The 13,659-nt window shown below is 25.9% G+C and overlaps 1 pseudogene; it reads left to right on the forward strand.

Annotated features, from left to right (window-relative positions):
* The first annotated feature begins 1,281 nt into the window (after positions 1 to 1,281).
* On the forward strand, positions 1,282 to 2,199 carry LOC147067578 (cytoplasmic tRNA 2-thiolation protein 1 pseudogene; annotated as a pseudogene).
* Positions 2,200 to 13,659: the final 11,460 nt, after the last annotated feature.

Genomic DNA, 13,659 nt, shown 5'->3' on the forward strand with positions numbered 1-13,659 from the left:
TAATATTAATATAAATAATATTTTATCATAATATAGAAAAGATACCGATTTATAGGTTGATATATTTTTTTTAAGTTAGAAATTTATCATGCAAAACTTCAATAAAAAAAAGATGCTTAAAAATCGTATTTATAATAAATACTAAGAATTTTTTAAAAAAACTTTAATTTAAATGTAGTGAAACGGGAACCTGATGAACTCCAAGACTTTCTCCTGTTTTTATCTTTAAAAGCTGAAATAGCCGTAGTTCTTGCAAAATAAGTTTTTAAATTCTTCACCTTCAAACCATTCTTTACAACCATAATATACTTTAAAAAAATAGTGAGCTTATAAAGTGCTCATTGATGAATCGAATAAGAACAAAATTCCGATGAAAAGTCTGTAATGGCTGATCGAAGAAATGTACTGCAAAACAGTAAAAGTTGAAAATCAATATAATTCATTTCTTCTGTTACACAAGACAACTATATTTGCCAACATTTACATTATCTTACTATGTATACTATAGTATATGTTTTCTTAACATCCAGTTAAAAAAAATTCAGATCGGAAAGTCGTGGCCAAAATTATTAAAAAAATAAATTTAATGTTATCAGAAGGTTTTTCACCGTATTTATTCATAGCTTTTGAACCGAAAATTTGCTTCTTGTGTGCCTTACTAATTTTTTTATAAATTATATTCCATGACGTATATATGATTATATGTACAAATTTCTTTGAAAAATGCCATATATTCTTCTAATAGTTGTGATTTAGAACATTCAAGGTATTTCTTCGAATTTATCAAGCATAATTCACTGAAAATTGCACATTTTATGTTATTTGTATGATGATAAAACAATTTAACGTATCTTGATGATTCAGATTTTATTTAGAATATAATAAATTTATAAATTTAAACTAGTTACGTGTGTTTTATCCTTTTCCATACAATTGGCAGTAAATATATCCTTATTATATGCACAAAAAACGCTATCAAACTCTCTATTATTAACAATTTATCATTTCATCAAGTTTTGAACAGTGAATGAAATTGTTGGCAATCTTATGGAATAAAAGGTTTTTTTAAATAATGAAATTATGCACATTTCATTTTTTATATATTTTTTTTATATCCATGTACTTTGTGTATTTTAGTCCATAATGTATTAAATTGGCTAAAAGCTATTTAAAATTAAAACATAACTAAAAATCAAAAATTACATTTTATTTCGTTTTTGATTTGCATATTGGGATGATTATAATATTAAAAATTACATATTGCATTTTGAATCCTTCAACATGGCATGTGATATTTGCAATGAAAGAAATGCAGTGTTGATAAGACCAAAAAATTCATCCAAATTATGTAAATTATGTTTTACAAACGTTTTAGAAGAAGAAATACACACAACAATCCAAAGCAACAAAATATTTGAGAGAAATGAAAATGTCGCTGTTGCAATATCCGGAGGAAAGGATAGCACAGTACTTGCACACATTTTGAATACATTAAATAAAAAACACGATTACGGAATAAATATCTATCTTTTAAGTGTAGATGAAGGAATTAAAGATTATAGAGATCATTCACTCAAAACGGTAAAAGAAAATCAAATAGAATACGATCTTCCACTTAAAATAGTTTCATATGAAGATTATTTTAATTTATCGATGGATGCGGTTGTTAAGAAAATCGGAAGAAAAGGGAATTGTACTTATTGTGGTGTTTTTAGAAGACAGGCTCTTGAAAAGGGATCAAAAGAATTGGGTGTTACACAAATAATAACTGGGCACAATGCGGATGATATGGCAGAGACAGTCTTAATGAACTTACTACGTGGGGATCATAAAAGACTCAAACGCTGTACCCAGATAAAGACATCATCACAGGGCAATAATCTTCCAAGAAGCAAACCGTTTAAGTATGTATTTGAGAAAGAAATCGTGATGTATGCATTTTATAAGAATTTGAATTATTTTAGTGTTGAGTGCACTTATTCTCCCGGAGCTTATAGAGGACATGTGAGGTTGTTTGTTAAAGAACTTGAAAGGAAAAATCCACAAATTATTCTAAATATTATTAAGAGTGGGGAATATTTTGAAAAAAATGATGAATTTATTAAACTTTTTAGTTGCCCTCAATGTGGGGAAACAACTGCTGTTGAAAACAGAATATGTAAAGCATGCGAATTGATTACTATATTAAATAAATATTAGAGCAAATCTAGAAAAATTCTAATTATTTGTAAGTTAATTTTAAAAGAGATCCTTAGGATATTTAACCGGTTTTAGATAGCTTTCTTTGGGATAAAACCGCTTATAAAAGTTTGATTGCTTAAAATAATCGTAATATAACATTGTTCCTCTCTCAACTTTACTGTATAACTCTAAAATATCGTATATATAGTATTATCGAGTTTTTACGCCATAAATTGTTTTTATTCATTTTTGAAAGGGCTTTTTATTCTATTTACTAAATGTTACACGGGTTTTATCTAACTATATGCCTAGCATGATATTTTATTTCCAAGTAAGAATGATTAAAATATTTGATATCTTTTTCTGAATACCAGTTCATACAATTTATTGCCCCTTAGCTAATATTTTCTTCTTAAAAATACTGTAATTCTGAAATAAAACTTCTAGGTCCATATTTAGAAATTGGATGATTGTATCACGGTATAATCATCTACATTAATAATAAAGGTATATTCAGTATAAAATGGCAATCTTACATATTTTATCTATAAAAAAGCATTTATTTTTTATTATACTAATAATAAATTCAAATATTTATAATCAGTGAAAACTATAATTCATGAAATATTGGCAAAAGGGTTTCAAAATAAGAGCTAATTGGGTCAAATAATTGATTGATAGGAACATTAGAATCTAGATATTAAAATATTTTAAGTTTCATGTTTATCTATAAAAAAAGATGCAATCTTTTTGAAAAATGTATTTTAAAAATCATATATTTATTGGTTTAGCATCCTTGTTTCTAAGCATATACAGTAATGCAATTTATAGTCCTCCTATAGCAGGAGAAGCAGCTGCTGCAAGAGTTGCCAGGCAAAAAATTTTAGCGGAAGGATTACCATTAGCTTGAAAAAAATGAGCAATATAAATCAATAAATTACAATATATATTTTTTTGAATTTTAAAAATCACTTTTTTTAAATAATATATTGACATAAACGATGTTGTTTGCACTACCAACCCATAAAAATATAAATAAATGACATTATAACACAAGTAAATCTACATAAACTGGAAATAAATCTTTTTTTGTATTATGTATTTATTTACATGAAATGAGTATTTTATCAAAAAAAATAACAAAAGGTGTACTGGCATACAAAATGAAATTAAAGACAAATGTAATTTTTATATTTCAATTATGAAGATAAAATATATAATTTTATTTTTATTATTTTGAAAATTTTTAAATTAGATATGATTTTTTTATATCGATTCAAAATTATAAGTATAGATCATGTGCTTCTTATTGCTAAACTTTATATTTATATAGATCATGGGCTTATCAGTTATATTTATACAATGATAGATCCTCAAATATAATTCTATTATTCTATAAATAAGAAAACTAGCAATATTTTTTTAGCTTCTTATTGCTAAACTTTATATTTGTATAGATCCTCAAATATAATTCTATTATGTTATAATAAGCATAATCAGCAATGTTCTTTAAGCTTCTTATTGCTAAACTTTATATTTGTATAAATTATGAGCACATCAGGTACATTAATTTCTACAATATTAGATCCACAAATATAATTTCTATTGTGTTATAAATAGGGAAAATTAGCATAGCTTTTTAAGCTTCTTATTACTAAACTTTATATTTGTATAGATCCTCAAACATAATTTCTATTATGTTATAAATAGGGAAAATTAGCATAGCTCAAAAAGCTTCTTACTACCAACCTTTATATTTGTATAAATTATGAGCACATCAGGTACATTAATTTCTACAATATTAGATCCTCAAATATAATTTGCATTGTCAAAAATAAAATAAAAATATTTAAAGTACGCGGTAAAGTTGGTTTATATAAATAATTGTATCTATTTAGGCAGGTGACAATAAGAATTCATAATCTGATAAATAAAATTTAAAATTTTTATTTATTTATTGATGTTTTCTATGTTGAAAATCACGCTAAAATTAATTTTAAAAATTTTTATTGCATTTTTGAACTTATTTCTCGTTCCTTATTTTATTATCCTTTCCAGGGAGAGAAAACGAACGATAGCTCTTTCTTATTTACTAACTGTCCGATTAGATATAGAAATCATACAACAGAAAAATATAGTTAGAAAAAAACCTTTAAATTATGGAACTGATTATCTCATAAACCATATAGTTAAGAAAATTTTAATTTTAATAATCAAATAAAGAAAATCGAAGGAAAAATGAATATAAACACAAATAAATATAAATTGTGTGGTAGAATATAAGATTTGTTCTAAAATTCAGAAATTTATATAACAAAAACAAAATATAAGAGATAATTATATTCCAAACTAATGCAAAAACTGAATATGTGCATTTGTATGACAAAATAAATAACTATTTTACACCAAGATGCAATAAAATGAATTTAACTACGCCTAAAAAATGTTCATTTTTTATGTTATTTATAAGCAAAAACCAGAAATTATGATTTCCTGTCGCATTAACATAAGTGGGTGGTTTTTATATCCCACCAAGTTTACCAATTGCTATAGAAGACGGATGTGAGGGTCATTACCATAGTATATGAATTAAACTTGTTATAAATACCAAAAAACCATATCTAAATTTAAAAGTGTATACCCGAGTAAATGAAAAATTGGCATCAAAAAATTATAAAATTTTTTATTCTCCATAAAAAAAAATATTCAACAAGAACTATGTGCGAGCTTATTGGCATGAATCAAAGATCCGCTAGCAGGTCGATAAGTGAAGCTAATAAAAAAATATTATGGCAATAATATAGTGGTAATGAGGGTTGTAGCATTATTCGAGCTGATGAAACAACTTTTAATACAAGGTTAAGTCTAATCCAGGAAAAAGCCCAACAAATCAGACCTGGCCTTGAATATTGTAGACACGATCAAATCTATTAAAAATTGATTCACCAAAGTTGTTCCGAATGAAACTAAAGTAACACTACTGAAATCTATTATAAGGCATTGAGCGAGGGTATAGTAATGTATACGGAAGCATGAAAAGGCTATGATGACATCGTATTAGAAAACCATGGTATCACACACATGTATAATTCTGTTAATCTTCTTTTATTAGACTATATCCAAAATTCCGAGTCGAAAAACTTGAAGAAAATGTACATCATTAAAAAAAAGAGGGGTGTAAGAAGTAAAAATAGCTGAATATCTTTATGAGTTTTAATCAATATAAATGTAGGGTATATGGAGCTCTACTCGGCACAATTAAAATTCAATAACTCACTCTTATGTATTTACAATAACATAAATCCATTTTAATATCATATTCAAATAATTTTACCAAAATATTCTAGATTATTATAGTTAATTTATCTAAATTTTATTGATTTTAGTCATTTAATCGACCGAGCGGATTTTTACATTCATAATATTAAAGCGGAAATTATCTATTGGTACAAAATTCCCGTTATTTTGTGACCAATTTAGAGGGGTATAGTTAATAGTGTAAATGATTATACTTAAAAAATATACTAACAAAAATAATTTTTTTCGGAAAGTATTATAAATATTCACGTGGATTGTAATGCAAAAATGAATGAATTTACGCAATATTTTTATTAAGGTCAAAACTTATTTTTACATTATTTATGTAAGATTATATTCTGATGGGGCTCTATTGTCGATATAGATCACACGGAGATCAATATGATTTATAATTCTGACAAAATATGCTGTTATCGAGAAGTTTTTGCATTGTTTTTTATTTTTGTGTTTAATGTATAAACATGGCTTTTTTATGAATTCAGCAAATTAATCTACGCTATCGTATCTTTTAAGATCGATTGCAGTATTTTTAGGATAAAGTTAATTATACATCATTTTACATAGTCAAAGGAGTTTATCACATTTAATGATACCACAATCAGGCACTACCTATAGCGGCATCGAGAATAGATTAATATTTTCATTAACATGAATTATAAGCGCGTGTATGTATTTATAACATGATAAACACACTTAAATCTTATATCATTTGATTCTTTTTATATTGAGTTATCTAATTCAGGCTATATATTGTAAAAGGTATGATTCTCTAGTGTTCAACCCTTACATAGCTTGTAAGAATAGTCTTGACACCGAGTTGCCAATCAAATCTTTAAAAATCGTAAATAGAAGCTATAAATGTCTTAAAATCTTAATTGTATTGAACAATATCTGACTAATTTTTTTGCTCTTTTTTACATATTAATGCTAAGAAGTCACATAATAGAGAATTTTGTTTGCCATTCTACCATTAAATTCAGTCATATTGTGTGTAAAATGTATTAATATATTTTTTAGTATTTAAAATATTTTATGTGCAGGGGAAAAAAAGAATCAAAAAATAACCGATAATAAATACAAAGAAAAATGTATTGGGAAAGTCAAATTTTTTAAGGTATTTTGATTTAAAATCTTTAAAAAGAAAACTCTTTTTTTTTCTAAAATATGTATAAAAATATAAAATACATTATTGCCTTTTTCATCCTGATCATATATTTTCTTTGTAATCATGAAAACAGGAATGCTTTTTGTGCTTTTTCATATTTAAAAGGCTCCTAAAATATTTAATCTGCAAAAATAATATCTAATCGTCTTAAAATACATTTCCTAAATAAAAGCACACACATTTATGCTTCTCTTTCATTTATATAGGTTTTTTAAAATTTTTTAATATATTTGATAAATAAAAATTCATATCCTATAAAAATCATTAAAAATCATAAAAGGTTTCGTGTTTATAAATCATCCAATCAAAAAGTAAGAATTTTTCATAAATTTCATTATATTTAATGATGCATATGATTATTAAGATCAAAGCATAAACAAATTTTATTTCTAAATTAAATTATAATGAATATTCTGATGTAGCAAAATTTAAGCACATAATTTGTAATCATATGATGCAATTTAAGATTAAGATTCAGCAGATAAATATATTGTGTGCGCTATTTGAATACCTAAAAACGATTTTTTTGATCTAAAAAGTACCTTAACATCGTATATCGACGACTGAATATTTTCATGCAAAAGTATTCTGAAATGCCGAATAAATGTATAAGTTAACCAGATATGTATGTCATACAACACGAAATACTACTTTGAATATTAAAGAATATCGCAGAAAAGTAGCTAAAAACATTCAAATATGTGTAAATACATGATTATTTTGTACAGGTAAAATTCAATATAATCTGTAAATGACATTTGATCGTGTGTGTTCACAATTTTTGAAATCCATTTAGTAATACAAGACACAATATAGGTATCTTCTAAGAAGAAGTTTATAATTAATGTGAAACTACAACAATGTTATTTAGAGAATATAAATAGCAATTTAGCCTTATTTTATCATTCAAGCATGAAATGCAACAAAAGCACGATTCACTCACACGTTAAATATTAAATATAGCATTCTTTTTTTATTTTTTCATACCGTTATAATTTTCCTTAAAATTGATGTTTTTTTGATAATCTTTGATGATTTTTTATAGCATTTTTTTCTTAAAAAAAACTTTATGCAATTTTTTGAATTTTCGACTCTAATATCCATCAATTATATGGTTTAATTTTTGATTTATATCGCCAGTTTAATTTTTATTTATTTGATATATTCGTAATAATGATTTTAAAACTTTCATCGATTATATATTTGCCAATTAAACCTTCAGGCTTGGTGTAAAAAAAGAAAAAGAATTTTCGTATATGAAACAAATAAATTTTTTTTTTCATTTTAAAAATTTTACATGATCACAAATACCCGTGATATACAATATTTTTTAAATCTATATTGAAATTGCTTCTAGATTGTGTATAAGAACACTTAAAAATTTTGTAAATAGTATTTTTTTTCTTTGATTACAACACTTGATGCTCGTCTATATCCCAGCTTAATCATATAAAAAAACTAAAAATGCTCCGTTATATTAAAAGAGCGTAAAAAAATGAACAATCCAGCCTTTAAAACTCCAAAAATATAAAAAAATTACTTGAAGATTATGCAAAATCATTAGTTTTTAGAATAAATATGTCATTTTTGATTTAGTATATGCATTAGCTATATTTTGTCATTTAAATAACCTCTTTGATATACTCATTTATATGAAATCATTCATAATGTTCTCTTTTTTTGGTGCCTGCTTCTCGACTTAAGAATAGTTAGATCAATTTCTACCATAAAGTCAGTTGGTACAAAGATCCACAATATATTTTTCTTTTAAAGTTTGCTCTTCTAATAAAACACATTCTTTGTCATCTTTTGATCATCAAAACATCAGTTTAAATCAAAAAAACATGGCGCTCGAAACACTCTACTTATAATCGGCACAACATATATCATCAACAAACATTCATCAAAGTATAGTTAGAATTTTGTAAACATTTTTTCCGTATATAATATTTGAAAGGTATTTTTTTGTAAAGAATAAAAATTTTATTATTATTTATGCTTTCATTTGATTTTTAGCAATTTAAATGTAACCAAACAAAAATTCAGATTTCTATTAAAACAGAATTGGCTAATACTATATTACCTAATCAAATTTATAATATTCCTAGGTGTATCCTATTATGATGAGCTTTTAATTCTAGTTAATCCATATTATATTGTTTCTGCGCATTTTCAACTCCTATTTTAAACACCATAATTTACAAAATTATGGTATTTCGTGACCAAATATTCCAAGTTTTGTGATTTAAGTTTCATTAAATGAATTTTGATCCTTTAAATCCTATGATTCCATACCTTATATATTCTGAATATATCCACTTGTTTATATTGTGGCATATTTAATTGATAATTTATTTATGGGCAATATTATGTCTTTTTTCATTAGTTTTTGTTAATTTTAGACTGTATTCAGAAGATAACCGGCTAAAATATGTTTCGAACATAAAACTCAAGATAATTCTTCATTTATTTTCACCTTTCAAGATCAAAATCCATAAATAAAATGTCAAATATTTTTTTTGTGCATTAATTTTTAAAAATCTTTGATCAAATTGTACCTTTCAAGAATTATTTGCGACTATGAAATTCAATTTTTTGTTTTTAATCTTGATTTTGCGACCTTCTTCATGTTTTTAACATTTTAAGAATAAAATTCAAAAAATATTTTTATTTAAATATTAATCTTGCGAAAATTTATGAAATAACACAGAAGTCGTTTATTAAGGAACTAGAATCCCTGCTGAAGCGTATGCACAAGTAAGAACAGAGGAAACACTTTGATATATTATGTCATGAATAAGATGATTCATTGCGGAAGATTTATTCCTTGATGATGTTATAAGATGTATTAACCGATTTGTTTTAACAGCAGTCTAAAGTTTTCGTTCAATAATTAAAATAGTTAAAAATTAATTTAAACCTGCTATAAATAATCATAATAAATAAAAATGCCAATCAAATTTGTACGAAAGAGCATTCTAAAGTTTAGCTTGATCGTTTAAAATCTAAAAATTAATTTAAACCTGCTATAAATAATCATAATAAATAAAAATGCCAATCAAATTTGTACGAACCAGCATTCTAAAGTTTAGCTTGGTTTGTTTAAATCTAAAAATTTACTTGTACCATATATAAATAATCAAAAAATGATAATGAAAATCAAATCTGTTCAAAGAGCATTCTAAAGTTTAGCTTGATTGTTTAAATCTAAAAATTAATTTAAACCTGCTATAAATAATCATAACAAATAAAAATGACAATCAAATTTGTTCGAAAGAGCATTCTAAAGTTTTCGTATAATAATTAAAATAGTTAAAAATCAAATTGACCCATAAACAATAATCATAAAAAAAGACATTGTCAATCAAATTTGTACGAAAGAGCATTCTAAAGTTTAGTTTGATCGTTTAATAACTAAAAATCAATTTAAACCAGCTATAAATAATCATAAAAAATAAAAATGACAATCAAATCAGTTCTAAAGAATATTTTGGTGTTTTGGTTGAACAAATTTAATTAGCTAAAAATAAAATTAAGACATAAATATTTGATTGAAAATTTTCATGTGAAAGTATCGTCAACTTTTCCAAAACACTTCTAATCTTTAGAATTTTTTTATTTTTGGGGATAAAATGTAAAAATTAAATATTTTTTTATTAGATATTTAATAATTAATTTCAGGAACTAATATGGTGCTATCAATTTTGAGAAGGGTTGTAGCCGCATTAAAAGCCCCGACCAGAACATTTCTTTTAATATCAATAGGTTCATAAACACCTTCGACCCGCATATCAGCAAGCATTTCTTTATTTTTGGCGACTCCATGATAGCGGTGTTCATTTTTAATTTTTTCTTTTAACTTGTTAGAAACAGTCAAATAATCCATTCCGAAGTTATTTACGAGAATAGATACCATGCTTTCAAAGGCTTCAGCAATTTTCATGTAGACGAACATTTTTTTCGTACCTATTTCCATTCCTTTTTTTCTTAGGCTAACGGCTAAATACATTTCGTTTGAGCCACCACCTGTTACTAATTTTGTATTTTTAGACATATTTTTCTTGACTACCATAAGAGCGTCATTCAGCGATCTTTCCATTTCATTTAAAATTTCCTCACCTGGTCCTCTGAGTATAATAGTATTACCTTTAATGCTTGAAATGAAATTGAAACGTGCTGAACCGACCTGCCTCTCTTCAAAAACACTAGATTGGGCTAGAAAATCAGTATTACATGCCTTAGATTTACTATCGATTCCTTCGTTATTTTTCTTTTCATCAATAAAATCTTTATTACATGCCTTAGATTTACTATCGATTCCTTCGTTATTTTTCTTTTCATCAATAAAATCAGTATTGCCTACCTTAGATTTAGTATCGATTCCTTCGTTGTTTTTCTTTTCATCAATAAAATCAGGTTTGCCTGTAATAAGATTTTCCAAATTTAGGGTACTGAGAATTCTTCCCCCACAAAAATCTTTAATTTTGTGAATATCTCTTTCAACAACCCTGCCAGCACAAAAAATACCAAATCTTGCAAAATATTGAGTAGCATAATCTCCGATCGGTGCAGAACTTAAAACAACATTAGCCCCAGCCTTTACAGCAAAATCAAGTTTATCTTTAATAATTTTCCATTCAGCATCAACGATTTCTTGATAATCTTCAATATTATTAATTTTCATTTCAGCATTTTCCCGTTCGCTTTTCCATTCTAACTCAACATTCGTCAACAATATTTTGGCATTTATAATTTTTTTTGGTTGTTGTTCATATCCCGCATACGTAAAACATTTTTCAAAAGCAATGCCTTCAAAAACAAATGAATCTGTAAATGAACCACCTTTAATTTTTTGTATACTAATTTCTTTCGAATTTTTAAGACTTTTAACAACCATGTCAGCAAAATGATCTTTATCGTTTTTTAAGATTTTAGAGGTTAAAGCAGTCTTTGCTAACAGTTTAAGTGAAGGTTTTTTGAATTTTGATTCGAGAATGGTGTCCATCGAAAAACTTCCTGCACTTATTTCCAACAAACAATATTCTAAAATTTCATTGAGCGTTTCACATAAATAATCAATATCATCATCTCTTCTAATTATATCAACTAAACTTTTTAATATCTCAATCGAAAGTAAAACAACACTCGTTGTACCATCTCCTATTTCTTCATCTTGAGCTATACTTATACTTTCTAAAAGTTTGGCTGCTGGATGTTGTAAATTTAAACTTCTTATTATTGTTATACCATCGTTAGTTACTATCATCTTATCCTTGGACAATATCAGCTTGTCAAGCCCATAAGGCCCTAATGTCGTCTTTAGATATGAAGAGATTTGGTCTATTACCCGGATATTACTTATAATTTGGGATTTTCCTTGCCTGTTATCTATTTGTTCTTCTACCTCCATTTACAATGGGTAAATTAATCATTGCTTTAATTAGAATTGAAAATCATTTGGAAAAGGATTGAATATTAATTCAATCATAAATTATAAAAATTTGAAATCATACTATAAAATTAAAACAACACGACATTAATGGAAAGAAAGGATTATAAAATAGATTACATAGACTTAAAAGTAATAACGAAAAATTAAGTGGTAATATGGAAAGGGATTAATATTGGGGAAAAGATTATTTTAAAGAATCGAATGCAAACTGAAAAATTTTAAACTTTTGAAATTATAGAATAGAATAGATTGAATTTATTCATACCTAGCTAAATCGTTCGTTGTAATTTTAGTTTTTGTTCTTAAGCACAACTTGCTTGATCTCTCTTGCGTACAGCGCATTTATACTTTCAGCTAATTTCTTGTCTCTGAAGTCTTCTTCAATACCTCACATCCGTCAAGACTTATTAATTCAAGGGTTTCTCACAATACCAAGGTTTGTATGTCTGCCTCGATCTAGTTAGTTACTTCGAGTTCTTTCTGGTACCTTTTATGATATCGTGTCACCACCCCGCCCATGTGATAGCATAAGGGATAATTTTTGTCTTGTTGCAAATGCTTAATCTATAACGATTTATATGATGTCTATCGTAAATTGAAATGTGCTTTATTTGTGGGTTAAGTTTCTTTTTATCAATTATATCTATTTAGATGTAGTCAGCTCATTGGAAATATTGCACAATTTCTTGATACATCTTTTGACACCTTCCCCTGATATACATTTATCAACTGCTCTTCTTCCCTCAACGAGATTAGTTCAAGTGTCTTTCAGTCGTAAATTATAAAGATTAAATTATACAAATGACAGGTATGCCATCATATATGTTTGTGAATGATCTAATAGGAACAAGTACACAGGCTATTGAATCATATCACAACAAAATAAACTATGAATTCAAGATAATGAACTGTACAGTAACGAATAAGAGAATTCAGATCAATAAAAGTTTTGTTTTTTTATGTGCCATTATTATTTTTCACAATCTTTGATTGTAATAAACCGTTAAATTTAAAACTAAATTATTAATTAGATATTCATTTATTTTGCCTGAAAAGAGTAATATTTCACGCATTTTTATCGTGCTGATTATTATTATCTCTTGAATTATATCCACCTATCGGCTCTTTATTTCATACAATATGTTTTTCTCTCTGTAAATGCCGAAATAGTCTTAACAAAATATTTATAAAAAATATCGGAAAGGCAATTTCAAATTGTTTAGAACTAACAATAGAATTTAAAAAACCAAAACTCCTAGATATAATATTTCCATCCTCTTGAGAGGTAATTTCAGCTGATGATATCTCACTTCCATAAATATCCTTATTTTCTTGAATTTCACTCTTAAGTAAATTGGTTTCAACCTGCATATCACATTCACAATTTCTATAAGAACATAAATATGTGAAATATGCAGTTACCAAAAAAATAACAATAAAAAGTTCTCGAAACATTTAAGAAGGGCTCGCATTTAATTCATTGTTTTAATTTGATAGAAAGCGAGAAAATATCAAATATAAAGTAAAGTGAAATTGAAAAAAT

The sequence above is a fragment of the Rhyacophila brunnea genome, unplaced genomic scaffold, assembly GCF_057557595.1.
Source record: "Rhyacophila brunnea isolate RB1 unplaced genomic scaffold, BYU_Rbru_1.0 scaffold_38, whole genome shotgun sequence".
NCBI lineage: Eukaryota > Metazoa > Arthropoda > Insecta > Trichoptera > Rhyacophilidae > Rhyacophila > Rhyacophila brunnea.